The sequence below is a fragment of the Felis catus genome, chromosome B2 (assembly GCF_018350175.1).
Source record: "Felis catus isolate Fca126 chromosome B2, F.catus_Fca126_mat1.0, whole genome shotgun sequence".
Lineage (NCBI taxonomy): Eukaryota > Metazoa > Chordata > Mammalia > Carnivora > Felidae > Felis > Felis catus.
Window position 1 is genome coordinate 73,240,437 of NC_058372.1, and position 14,106 is coordinate 73,254,542.

General features: G+C 37.9%; 1 protein-coding gene across 1 annotated transcript in view; it reads left to right on the forward strand.

Moving 5' to 3' along the window:
• The window catches only part of LOC123385745, a 131,931-nt gene that overhangs the window by 9,918 nt on the left and 107,907 nt on the right, over positions 1 to 14,106 (forward strand). The window lies entirely within an intron of this gene.

Consider the following 14,106-nt stretch of genomic DNA (forward strand, 5'->3'; position numbering starts at 1 on the left):
TAGCCAGTTCATTTTGTATTTAATAAATTGTAATTCAAAGAAACTTGGCCCAGGAAGAAACTGGATTTGTTCCAAAGGTCCAGAAGCAGTAGAGATCATCTTTCCAGGTTCTTTTAACCTTATGGCAAGGCTGCCTTAGTTAATGCACATCTTCCTTATTATTCATTGGTTGGGAAAGTCAATGGCTAACATGGAAACAGCTGAGTAGATTATTCTCAAGTGAAGTGGTTGAGAGTTGGATGCAGGAAGCCTAGGGATGGATATTTTTCCCCTACTTCTTGACATGGAATCTTTCTATTAGAACTTAGAGCTAGTCTCTTTAAAAGCATCCCATGCTTCATGTGGGCCATGGTGAACTCTCTTCAAGGTTGAGCCTAGGAGGAGAAGTGGGGTGAGTAAAATATTATCACAAATCTTTGTTGAGGAATTATGGGGGACTGGAAAGACATGTATCATAACACCCTCAGAACATGTACATTCATATCATAGCTTTGGGGAAATGGTCCCCTAGTACTGAGGTGAAAAGGAATAGACAGAAGAATATGATACAGGGCCAGGCTGGGAGAGGAGGCTGGGCAATATTAAATGAGAAAATACATATAAATATACCTTAGTGCATGCCTGATGCCTTGTAAGCTAACTCTTCCCAAGATCTGGAGTGGAACCTAATTCTTAAAAATGGAAACCATCAGTAGCAGAGGGAGAGTCCAGGGACCAGGTGGTACTTCTAAGCACCAGGCCCCTGGGGGTTCAAATGATAGTCTCAGCCTTCAGGGAATCCTTTTTCAGGGCATCCACTTGGAGGCCCAGGGAAATTTAGTTGATTCCAAGTACCACCTGAACTCAAAAACTCAAAAGCAAGTATATCCTTCATTCCCATCCTCCCAAGTGGCTGCTGGTGAAGGGTTACACCATGTACAAATATCTGCTTGTAGACTTGGAACTGCTGGGATACAAATAGGGACTTTCAATCCCTAGGACAAAGAGGGTTATAGTGCCCCTTCAGCAGGACTACTCAAAAACATCTGGCAAGTTATTCATGATTTCCATAACAGGAAGGGTCTCCAAAGTTAGAGAAGATATTTCAAGGATAGAAATATCGTTCTTATTAAAAACAGCATATAAAACCCTATAAATAAGTTCTGAGTCAAGAATAACCCTCAACTAGCAGGAGCTGACCCCACCAGCAGCCTCTGACCCTTGTATCTGAGCACTGCCTTTCTCTAGGGCCTCTCACTCTACCTCTTCACCAGACAGCCTCTCTTTAATTTGTTGACTTACATGTAGTCACAGCCTTCCTTTTCTTCATTCTTCTTGGTGAAACAGTGACATGTAGCATTTTAAAATGTAATGTGATTCAATACTAAACAAAAATTAAAAGACAGTAATAACAGAAAAGATGCTTCACATGAAGTCACATTTCCAAAGTCCAAGTTCCTGATTTTAAGATGAATACAACCTAGCTCTTAAAAATGTGCAATCTCCTGCTCTGGGTCTTTTTCCCACCACCCCAACCTGCTTGGTACTTGGTCAACGTTATCTAGCTGCCATGTTTTTTCTGCATTTCTGCAATTGTGGTAAATTTTTAAACAATAGGCTGAAATAGATAGTAAGGAATGACTTCATCTAGAGTGTCCAGAAAGCTTCCCTGTAGAGAAAATAAGGCAAGATCTAACGGACAAGCACCAGCTAGCCATGAGAAGTTGGGAAAAGAGGGTTTCTGGCAGAGGGAACAGCTTGTACCCAGAAAGGTAAGGATTTGGTGTCCTAGAGGAACTGAAAAAAGTTTTGTGGGGCCAAGGCATGTTGAAGAAGGGAGAAAATACAGAAGATCATTCTGTGGAAAAAGTAAAGGGCTAGATCATAAAAGCCACTGTGAGGAGTTTGGCTTTTAATATAAGTGTAAGAAGCCACTAAAGGCTTTGAGCAGGGGAGTACCATGATCTAATTTATCTTTTGAGGTCTTTCTTGCTACTATATGGAATAGGGAATCGAAGAGAAAAAAGTGGAAAAAAGAGAAACCAGTTAATAGGCTACTGCAGGTATCTGGACCAATGATGATACTGGCTTGGATTACTGTTCTCCAATCTGTAGGTCACAACCTTTTAGAATCACACAATGATTTTAGTAGTCTTAACCAGCAATATCCGTGAAATAGATCTATAATAGAAAATATGAGGCCATCCTATCATTTCATGACATTTTCATCAAGTTTGTTATGCATATCCACAGAGACATGCATATATTAGATTGTACTATAAAGTGGCATACCACTCTGCATAGTGACCAGAGAAGCCACTGGCCTAAATGAAGGTGTTAACAGTGGAGGCAAAAAGAAGAGGGGATTCATCAACATAAAGATGTCTCCAGATACATGAAATAGAAGAGGTCATCTTAAAAATGATGTAATGATAGAAGAGAGAGTTCTGTGATATATTTTATTTCATTTTAACTATTACGTTCCTATATTTGTACTCTGTTCTTTAAAAAATTATTTACAACCTATGCAGAGTAAAAATATAAAAAGATTGTACCATGAATATAGGAAAACAGGAAAATGACAGATAACCAGAAATTATTTTTGGAAGTCTACATATAAAAAGAATTGGAATGTAACCTGATGGTCACCAGTAGTTCTTTCTCTCACATTTTTTCTGGATATTACTTTTTGGGGTCATCGATATATCTCTAGCAGTTATTATAAGCAAATTCAGAATATTTACAAAAAATACGTATACGGGGGAGGAAATAGTAAAGTGTATCTATTCATTCTTCATTCCCTCTAAGAGAGAATGTCCCTTGGTCTTCTGAAGCAACGATTCTAACTTTGTTGAACTTCTTCACAACACACAACCAGTCTCTGTTCGGTTTAACATATAAAGTCAACACCATACAACTAACTCTTCAAAAACTTGCGTTGTCACCACAGTGAGTAATAAAAATATACAGCGCCTTGGGTAAGATGTCATGTTTATGTTTTATTTTGTCTAATATCAGATATAATACATCTCTTACAGAAGATCATTTAAGCAAATATCTCTAACCATATCTACTTGAGCAGCTTGGATTTAAAGTGCTATTTAGGATAAATTTTTAACCTGATGAAAAATAGATTTATATTAAAATCACTGAAACTCAGCAACTTGCCTTGGAAAGGGTACATGTCATAGGCAATTAGCAGATGCAGAAATCCTTTAATTATAAGCCACACCCTTAACTGGAAGCCTTTATACTCTGCTGACGAAAGGCTGAATCCAATAATACTTTTTATTTCACACACTCATATATGCACACCCACAGTCTATGAGCATGTTAAGACCCATATGTACAAACACCCATTTACAAATTGCTAGATGAAACCAGCATTTACTCTCTACTTCCTCTGCCATTTAAAGATAGCCAGTTTACTGTTTCATCACCTTTCTTCTTCCTGAGATCCAGTTGTAAAAATACGTTTCTTTCCCCTCCTTCTGTCAGATACTGGTCTTGCTTTGCGGTAGGTGACAGGCAAAAACTATAGTTGTGTTTCAACAGTAAACTCTTAAAGATCTACAGAGTCAAAGGAATGAGTCTCTAATTGTAGAAAATTAACTTCCAGTGGGAGCAGCTCTAGTTGCTACTTGAGATGCCTTTGTCAATGTTTCTCAAACCAGACCACCCAGGTAACTAACTACATATGCTGCATGTCCATACATTTATTTGTTTGTTTTTTAATTTTATTTAAATCCAACCTAGTTAACATATAGTGTATTAATGGTTTCAAGAGTAGAATTTAGTGATTCAACACTTACATATAGCACCCAGTGCTCATCTCAAGAAGTGCCCTCCTTAATGCCCATCACCTATTTAGCCCATCCCTCCTCCCACCTCCTCTCCAACAACCCTCAGTTTGTTCTCTGTATTTAAGAATCTCTTACGGTTCGCCTCCCTCTCTGTTTTTGTTGTATTTTTCCTTCCCTTCCCCTATGTTCATCTGTTTTGTTTCTTAAATTCTACATATGAGTGAAATCATATATTTATCTTTCTCTGACTGACTTATTTCACTTAGCATAATATACTATAGTTCCATCCACGTTATTGCAAATGACAAGATTTCATTCTTCTTGATCACTGAGTAGTATTCCACACCACATCTTCTTTTGTTTTTTGTGTTGTTGTTGTTTCCAAGAGAAAGGGAGGGAGAGAGAATCCAAAGCAAGCTGTGCACCATCAGTGCAGACCCCAATGTGGAGCTCAAATCCACAAACTGTAAGATCATAACCTGAGCTGAAACTAAGAGTCAGAGGCTCAACCTACTGAGCCACCCAGGCAACCCAATACCACATTTCCTTTATGCTTCTATCAGTTGATGGACATTTAGGCTCTTTTCATAATTGGGCTATTGTTGATACATCTCTTCTTTGAACATTGGTGTTCATGTGCCCCTTCAAATCAGCATGTTTGTATCCTTTGGATAAATACCTAGTAGTGCAATTGCTGGGTCATAGGGTAGCTCTATTTTTAATTTTTTGAGGAACCTTGATGCTGTTTTCCAGAATGGCTCCACCAGTTTACATTCCCACCAACAGTGCAAAATGGTTCCCCTTTTTCCACATTCTCACCAACATTTGTTGTTGCTTGGGTTGTTCATTTTAGCCATTCTGACAGGTCAGAGGTGGTATCTCATTGTGGTTTTGATTTGTATTTCCCTGATGATGAGTGATGTTGAGCATCTTTTCATGTGTCTGTTAGCCATCTGGATGTCTTCTTTGGAAAAGTGTCTGTTCGTGTCTTTTGCTCATTTCTTCACTGGATTATTTATTTTTTGTGTGTTGAGTTTGATAAATTCTTTATAGATTTTGAATACTAACCCTTTATCTGATATGCCATTTGCAAATATCTTCTCCCATTCCATCAGTTGTCCGTACATTTTGACAAAGCCACCCAGAGAACCACTCCTGACTAGAACCACTCAACTAATTGTGCTGCTGATTCTACTGTAAAGCCATTCCTGTGCCAGATGAACCACAGAATTTCAGCAAGTAAGAAGCTAAAGACAGGGTAGCATCATGATTTTCAATCTGTTTCTTCATTTCCAAACCTCACAACAATGTTGAACTTCTCTGTAGAAGTTCAGTTTGGTTTTTATTATTCACTGAGGAAGTCTGGTACATATAAAAGCTTCCTCTTAGCATAGATAAGATTAACAGGCTAACAGTTCTTTGGGTAAGTAGGATTAATTATCAGGAAGCTGTTGATAGTTCACTGCTGACCTATAAAAACCTGGTAAAAATGAGGTCAACTAAAATAATACATCCATTTAAAGTGTGGGTCATATAAGACGTCATTAAGGATCACATTATTTCAGCAAAGAAAATATTGCAGAGAGCGCTCCTTTTAAAAGAAAATAGTTTTTCTGCTGGAGAACTTCCAAACCACACCATTGCAAAACCTAAACACTTCAAACCATTGAAAGCTAATGTTTAACTGTCTGGTTCTCATCTTGAAAACCTTTTCCCTCTTGGTAATTGGTTTTTGTTGAAATCCAGGTGTCATTTGGCTTTTAATTTCAATTATGTTCCTTATGTTTGGCCAACATACTTTCATTTCCCAGGGGTTACTTTTTTATACCCCACATAGTATAGAGTGTATTCTATTCTGCTCTGTGTGATTAGGAGAAGTAGTAATCAGCATTTTATTAGAGTTGGGGAAAACAGTAAAGAGCAGGGTTAGCCCAAGGCAGGATTGTGAAATGCCTGAAATTGTTAAAGCCCTTACCTCCTAATTTGTCACTTAACTCTTTTTGTGTCCTAATCTCTGTGAAATCTTGGTCAGCCAAGAGCTATATGATCCCTCTGAGCATTAGTGTCTTCCTCTTTTGGAGGATGGACTGAGACCATGTGTGATGCATTGCACAACATATGGCCTGATACATAGTAGATGTTCAGAAATGTTTAGGTCACCATTCTCATACTCGTTAACATCTCCTAAGCCTCAGGACTAAGGGATATTTAATGCCGATTTATGATGAAAATACTTATAAGAATGTTTCCTTTTAATAATTTTATTCTTGAGGATTGGAAAACTTTCCAAACTCAGAGGAATGTGTCTCTAATGCTGACATTTTAGGTCCTATAGGAGGAGAAGAAGAGATGTATCAGGTTAGGGGAAGCTTCAGTGCTCTGCAGTGATGACAGCTGCTTGTTCATTAGACTGACCTTGCTAGGGAAAAACAAAAAAAACCTAAAAAACAAAAAACACACAATGATTGTGTGAGTCAGGCATGGAGGCCAGCATGTGGGACCTGAATGCTCTTACCAGAGCCAGAGAGCCCATTCCCCAGTTCAGTTCCAAAACCACTTTTCTGGCAGCCCACAGGTCTAGATTCTTCCACCTTTCTCCCACCATCAGCCATTCACTGAAAGTCTAATTAGTGAATTTTTAAGTGCTGTAGTGACAGAAACAGGTACCAAATTTGAGAGGAATGAAGCTTATATAATTATAGGGGCCCTCTTTAGTAGAAAGAATGCAAAATAACAAATAATAAATACAAGGGTGAATAATTAGAATAAGAAAAGAAATCACCACAAAGTAGACTTAAGTATATTTTAAAAGATGATAAATACCACAAAACATCACAAAATCCATAAAAATAATGTTTGTTAATTACCTTCCTTACACACCCTACCGTGTTCCCCCCCTCCCCCCGTTTTTTTGGTTGGTTGGTTGGTTGGTTTGGTTGTATACTCTGCTCCCTCTTGTATTTCCTGATAGGAGAGAACTTGTGAGTTAACATTGCATCAAATAAAACCAAAACCTTGCTTACAATTTTATATGTAGGATGGTTTGAAGAATTACCCACAAATGAACAGCTGAACATCTCAAACGTTTTTTTTCCTCCATCACCCACATATTTCTGGCATTGTAGGGGTAGGCTCATATAGCATTAGAACCTCTAACCCTGTGTCTTCATTCCATGACCTCAAGTGAGTAGGCAGTGGGAGTATTTCTGAAAGTATTCCTGCATGAGGACAGGCATCAATAAATTAGCTACACCTGGAAGTTAATGCAAACCACATAACTGCATTTCACTAAACTCAGACTAAAATGATCTTCAATTTCCCATTAGCCAGATACCCAATATGTCCACCCTGAAAATTTAAAGATTTTTGAGCTTCACAGAAAATTCATTTCTGCACAGAGGGGTAACCCAACACAGAATTCTGAGGATGAAGGAGAGGTCCTACCCTCTCACTTTACAGAAAGAGCTCTTTCATACTGAAGTACTTGGTAACTTATAAAGACTTATACAGATGTAATAAAAACAAAATTAATATTATCACTAAAGTCCATTGTGCCTGAGCACGAAGCAGCCTCAGGGACAGAAATTGCAAGAGGAGAGGAGGAAAAGAGAAGGAATTTTTGTTGTTTTTTCCTGAACCATCAAGAACCTGGTTTTCTCCTGCCCGCTCCTACAGCCAAGGCAACTGAAAAGGCAACTTAAAACTTAAATTGTGTTAAGAAATTTTTTTGTCTGTTTCAACAATTTTAATTACATTATTATTAAATTATTACATATTTATCATTATTAATGATTATTTAAATCCTGACTCTGCCACTACCAAGTTATGAGAGTTTGGACAAATTAGTTTGCCATCGTAAGCCTCAGTTTTCTCATCTATAAAATGGCAATAATACTTTCCTTGCAGAATTATAGAAAGGTTTAAATGCATAGCTTAGTTATACTGCTTGGCTCCTAGTAGATGACTAAGATAGTGCAGCTATTATTTCAGGTGTTAACAATAAGGGAAGAACCAAGAGGGAATGTTAGACAGGCGTCCAGGGACTCCAGATGTGCCAAACACAGTGTGAAAGATCAAACTCTCTAAATGCTGAGAGGGATACTTTCAGTTTCAGCTTTTCCAGTTTGCCCCAGGGTTCAGTGGCAACACACTGAAAGTGACCATGGTGATATGACAGCAGTAGTACTCTATGAATAGCATTTGTCAATAAACATGAGGCTTTTAGGAGGCAATAGTAATTCATATCTAGCTCAGATTTTCCTTCTGACGTATGCTTTAATTCTGAAATTGCAGGAGATTTCTAAGTGTTCTAGCCTCAGAGAGTTTGGTAATTGAACAAGAACAGCAAAATGCCCCTGGTGATATCTGCAAAGAACTGACATTGAGTGCCTAGCAGGTAGCAGGGGCCCTGTAAAGGTTTCTTGAATTCAGCTAAAGTGATTTATCCTCAGGAGGCCTGCGCACTGCTGCTTGGGTTGGATATGGCTAGGCTCTGAATAGCATGAGTTTTCAGGTAATTTGAGGTAGCAAAGCACGGTCATTAGTGATTGGCCCTGAAACCAGACCACATTAGGGCCTAAATCTCAGCTCTAGCACTCAATATCTTTATAACTTTGGGCAAGCTACTTAAATTCTGTGTCTCAGTTCACTCATTCTGAAGTGAGGATATTAAGTACTTCATAGGATTGTGGTGAGTATTAAAATGAATATTAAATGAGACAATATTTCTAAAGGGCTTCAGAGTAGTGCCTGGCACATTGCAAGTACTCAGTAATAGCTCGTTCTAATGTTAAATGGGTTATCTGGTGGAGTGTCCACTGGGTATTTGGTTTCGTGTATCTGGCACTTAAAAAAGAGATAGTAATTAAAGATAAATTCTAGATATTTTAGTTGTATTAATTTCCTAATTAGTGGCTAATTAGTTCCCTAATTAGTGGCTGCTATTTAACTTGGGTTTTAAAACAACAGAAATTTATTCTCCCACAATTCTGGAGGCCACAAGCCCCAAATCAGTACCAATCAGCCAAAGTCATGATGTCAGCAGGCCATGCTCCTTCTGAAGACTCTAGGAAAATCTATTTCTTGCCTCCTCCAGCTTCTAATGGCTGCAGCAATTCTTGTATTGTGACCTCATCATTCAAATTTATATCTCACATTATCTTTTTCTCTGCTATCTGTATGAAATCTCCACCTCCCTCTCTCCAACAAAGACACCAATGATGGCATTTAGGGCCCACCTGGATAATCCAACATAATCTAGGATAATCTCCTCATCTCAAAACTGTTGTCTTATTTATATCCACCAAGATTCTTTTTCCAAATAAGGTAATATCTGCAGGTTCCAGAAATTGGGACCTGATGTCTTCAGAGGCCATTATTCAGCTTACTACACTAGTTAATATATGATACTGTAAGACACAGGGGAAAACGAAATTACCAGATGAAAAGAGATCTAAATGTAGGACCTTGGGAACCATAAACATTTAACAGGGAAGCAAAGAAAGAAAAGCCACTACAAGGAAGTGAGTGAGCAAAGAGGAGCAGTTAGAGAAGGAAACAATGGAGGTAGGGATGGGGGAGTGTTCAGATTCCAAGGACATAGTAAATTTCAGAAAGGACAGCATGCCAGAAACAATTCAGAGAATCATCAAGAGTACTGGGAAGGATCATTGGGTTTAACTATTAAGAAAAAATACTCAGGAGGAGTTAAGATGGCTCCATGGCAGCATTGAGACCCTTAGCTTGTCTCTTCCCTGAAATGGAGCTAGACCAGCACAAAACCATTTTGCACACCTAGGAAATTGATCTGAGGATTAACACAACAATATGCATAACTTGAGCTACAGAACTCAGCATGTACGTGGTGTGGAGAGATGCACTTGGGGAGAGAAAAACTGTGGAGGGTAGGAAGCTGTTTTTGCAGAGAGAGGACAGAGAAAGGGGGAGAGTCCAGTGCACTGGGAGAGTGTAGGAAAAACACTCTCCCAAAAGTAGTTGGAGAGAAAGAGAAAGAGGAAAACAGGGGATGGAACAATAAATCTGTTCCCCAAAACCACTTATGGGAAGAAAGGAGAGCATTTCAATACCACCAGGATTCTATAAGCAGTGGGTCACAGAGTCTGAAGTTCTGGAGCTCAGTGCCTGGCAGTGCTCTGGTGAGGAAGCGGGGTGAATCCCTAGTAACACACAGCGAGATCTGATGGATCCATGTGCCGTGTGGGGAGAAGTGGTTAGCCTGCTTGGAGAACACATGGTAGAGGCCATATGGCTTCCTCACAGGCAAAGATACCAGCAGACCTCCGAGAGCATCCACATTTGCTGGTGTTGGGACAAAGACACCAGAGTATGGTGAAACTTGGCACCAGATGTGTGTTGTGATTTTCCATAATCTAAACCTCTGCCGCTGCATGATCTCATGAATGTTTTCTGGGTTAAGCTGGCATCTGGCCATTGCTCCATGAGCCCCCCCCCTCCCCCAGGGAGTTGGTGTGTGTCCAAGCCTCAAGGGTCTTTGAAGTGTGGGGTTTTGATATACAACCCCATCTGAGATAAAACTCTGGAGTGAGGTGCCGCCTAGCAGGTGGATGGCTTGAACACAGGGTAGAGGTGGGGAGTGGGTGGAGGCCTGAGACAAAGGAAGGAGTGCTTGATTGTGGGCTGGTGAGAACACAAAGTTCCTGTGCCAGAGACTAGAGAACTGGGTGAAGCCATTTCCACCTCTCGCATGCACATCCACCCCAGTAAGCTAAACAGCATCGCCTAGTGGAGAACAGAGCCATTACACCAAGCCCTGCCCAACTGTACCCTCCAAACACATCCCCTAGAAGACAAGCAGAAGTCCCTCTGCTTATTGTATGGACTGTGGAGTGCTTCATAGTTTGTGTTCTAGGGAAATGTTGTAACTTCATTTGGGTTTCATTCTGTTTGCTGGTTCATTATTCATTTTTTTGGTTCTGTGTTTCTTTAAATTTTTTTCCTTTTTTTTTTCTTGGATATAGAAAGAAAAATTTATTTTTCTTCTTTTAAATTTTTTTATTTTTTTTTTACTTTATTTTGTATTTTTTAATTTGTATTCTATTTAATTTACTTCATTTTATTGTATTTTATATATATTTTTTAATTTTTAAACTTTTTCTTACCTTTTTTTTTCTTCCTTTTCTCCCCCCCCTTTTTTAAATATTCTATCAAGCTTCTTTCAACAAGCAGACAAAACACACCTAGGATCTATCTTCCTTTATTTGATTTTTTGTTTTGTTTTAATTTTTTAATTTTAACTTTTTATTTTATTAATTTTTTTCTTCCTCCAAAATGACAAAACAAAGGATTTTACCCCAAAAGAAAGAACAGGAAGAAATGACAACCAGGGGCTTAACACAGATATAAGATGCCTGAACTAGAATTTAGAACCACAATAATAAGAATACTAGCTAGGGTCAAAAAACATAGAAGCCCTTACAGCAGAAATAAAGGAAGTAAAATCTAGTCATTATTAAATTAAAAATGTTATAACTGAGATGCAATCTCGAATGGATGCCATGATGGCAAGCATGGACAAAGCAGAGCAGTGAATCAGTGATACAGAAGACAAAATTATGGAGAATAATGGAGCAGAAAAAAAAGAGGGAAACAAAGGCAAAAGAGCACGATACCAGACTCAAAGAGAACTCAGTAACCTGTTAAAAAGGAATAACATCTGAGTCATAGGACTCCCAGAAGATAAAAAGAGACAAAAAGGGGCAGAAGGCTTATGTGAGCAAATGATAGTGGAAAACTTTCCTAATCTGAGGAAGGACAGAGACATCAAAATTGAAGAAGCACAGAAAACTCCCATTAGATTCAACAAAAACTGACCATCACCAAGGAATATCATAATCAAATTCACAAAATACACAGACAAGGAAAGAATTATGAAAGCAGCAAGGGGAAAAAAGTCCTTAACCCATAAGGAAAGATAGATCAGGTTCACAGTAGACCTATCTACAGAAACTTGGCAAGCCAGAAAGGAGAGGCAGGATATATTCAGCATGCTGAATTGGAAAAATATACAGCCAAGAATTCTTTGTTTGGCAAGGCTCTCATTGAAAATGGAAGAAGAGATAGAATTTCCCAGACAAACAAAAACTGAAGGAGTTCGTGACCACTAAACAAGTCCTGCAAGTCATTTTAAAGTGGACTCTTTGGAGAAAAGATGAAACAAATAAACAAAAAAGACCAAAAGTAACAGACTTGGAAGGACCGGGGAACATCACCAGAAACACCAACTCTATAAGCATCACAATGGCACTAAATTCATATCTTTCAGTACTCACTCTAAATGTCAATGGACTAAACACTCCAGTCAAAAGACATAGGGTATATGAATGGATAACAAGACAAGATCCATCTATATGCTGCTTACAAGAGACCCATTTTAGACCTAATTACACCTGCAATTGAAAGTAAAGGGGTGGAGAACCATCTATCATACTAATGGTAATTAAAAGCTGGAATAGCCATATTTATATCATATATTTATATATATATATATATATATATATAAATATATATATTTATATCATATATATCATATATCATATATTTTAAAATAAAGACTGTAACAAGAGATGAAGAAGGGCATTATATCATAATTAAGGTGTCTATCCACCAAGAAGATCTAACAATTGTAAATTATTTGTGCCTCCAACATGAAAGTACCCAAATATATAAATCAATTAATCACAAACAACTCATTGATAATAATACCATAATAGTAGGGGACTTCAACACCCCATATACAACAATGGACAGATGTAAGCAGAAAATCAACAAGAAAACAATGGTTTTGAATGACATACTGGACCAGATGGACTTAACAGATATATGCAGAACATTTCATCCCTAAAGCCTCAGAATACACATTATTCTCAAGTGCACATGGAACATTCTCCAAAATAGATCATGTACTAGTACACAAATCAGCCTTCAACTAATACAAAAAGATGGAATTCATATCTTGCATATTTTCAGACCACAATGCTATGACACCTGGAGAAAAAATTTGGAAAGACCATGAATACTTGGAGATTAAAGAACATCCTACCAAAGCATGAATGGGTTAACCAAAAAATTAAAGAGGAAATTAAAAAGTACATGGAAGCAAATGAAAATAAAAACATGACAATCCCAAACCTCTGGGATGCAGCAAAGATGGTCATAAGAGGGAAGTATATAGCAAAGCAGGCCTTCCTAAAGAAGGAAGAAAGGTCTCAAATACACAAGCTAACCTTACAACTAAAAAAGCTGTAAAAAGAACATCAAATAAAACCCAAAAATAGCAGAAGATGGGAAATAATAAATATTAGTGCAAAAATCAATAATATCAACATAAAAAAAAATAGAACAGATCAATGAAACCAGGAGGTGGTTCATTGAAAGAATTAACAAAATTGATAAATCCCTAGCCAGATTGATCAAAAAGAACAAGGAGAGGACCGAAATAAATAAAATCACGAATGAAAAGGAGAGATCATGACCAGAAGTGCAGAAATACAAACAATAATAAGAGAATATTATGAGCAATATTTTGCCAACAAACTGGGCAATCTGGAAGAAATGGACAAATTCCTAGAAACATACAAACTACCAAAACTGAAACAGGAAGAATTAGAAATTTTCAACAGACCCAAAATCACTAAATAAATGGAATTAATAGTTAAAAATCTCCCAAAACACAAGAGTCCAGGGCCAGATGGCTTTCCAGGGGAATTCTACCAAACATTTAAAGAAGAGTCAACACCTATTATTTTGAAGCTGTTCCAGAAAATAGAAATGGAAGGAAAACTTCCAAACTCATTCTATGAGGCCGGAATTATCTTTATTCCAAAACCAGACAAAGACCCCCACTAAAAAGAACTATAGCCCAATTTCCCTGATGAACATGGATGCAAAAATTCTCAACAAGATACTAGCCAACTGGATCCAACAATACATTAAAATAATTATTCATCAAGATCAAGTGGGATTTATTCCTGGGATGCAGGGCTGGTTTAATATCCACAAATCAATCCGTGATACATCACATTAATAAAAGAAAGGACACGAACCATATGATCCTCTCAATAGATGCAGAGAAAGCATTTGACAAAATACAGCATCCTTTCTTGATAAAAACCCTCAAGAAAGTAGAGGTAGAAAGATCATTCCTCAAGATCATAAAAACCATATACAAAAGACCCACTGCTAATATCATCCTCAATGGGGAAAAACTGAGAGCTTTCACCCTAAGGTCAGGAACATGACAAGGATGTCCACTCTTACCACTGTTATTCAACATAGTGTTGGAAGT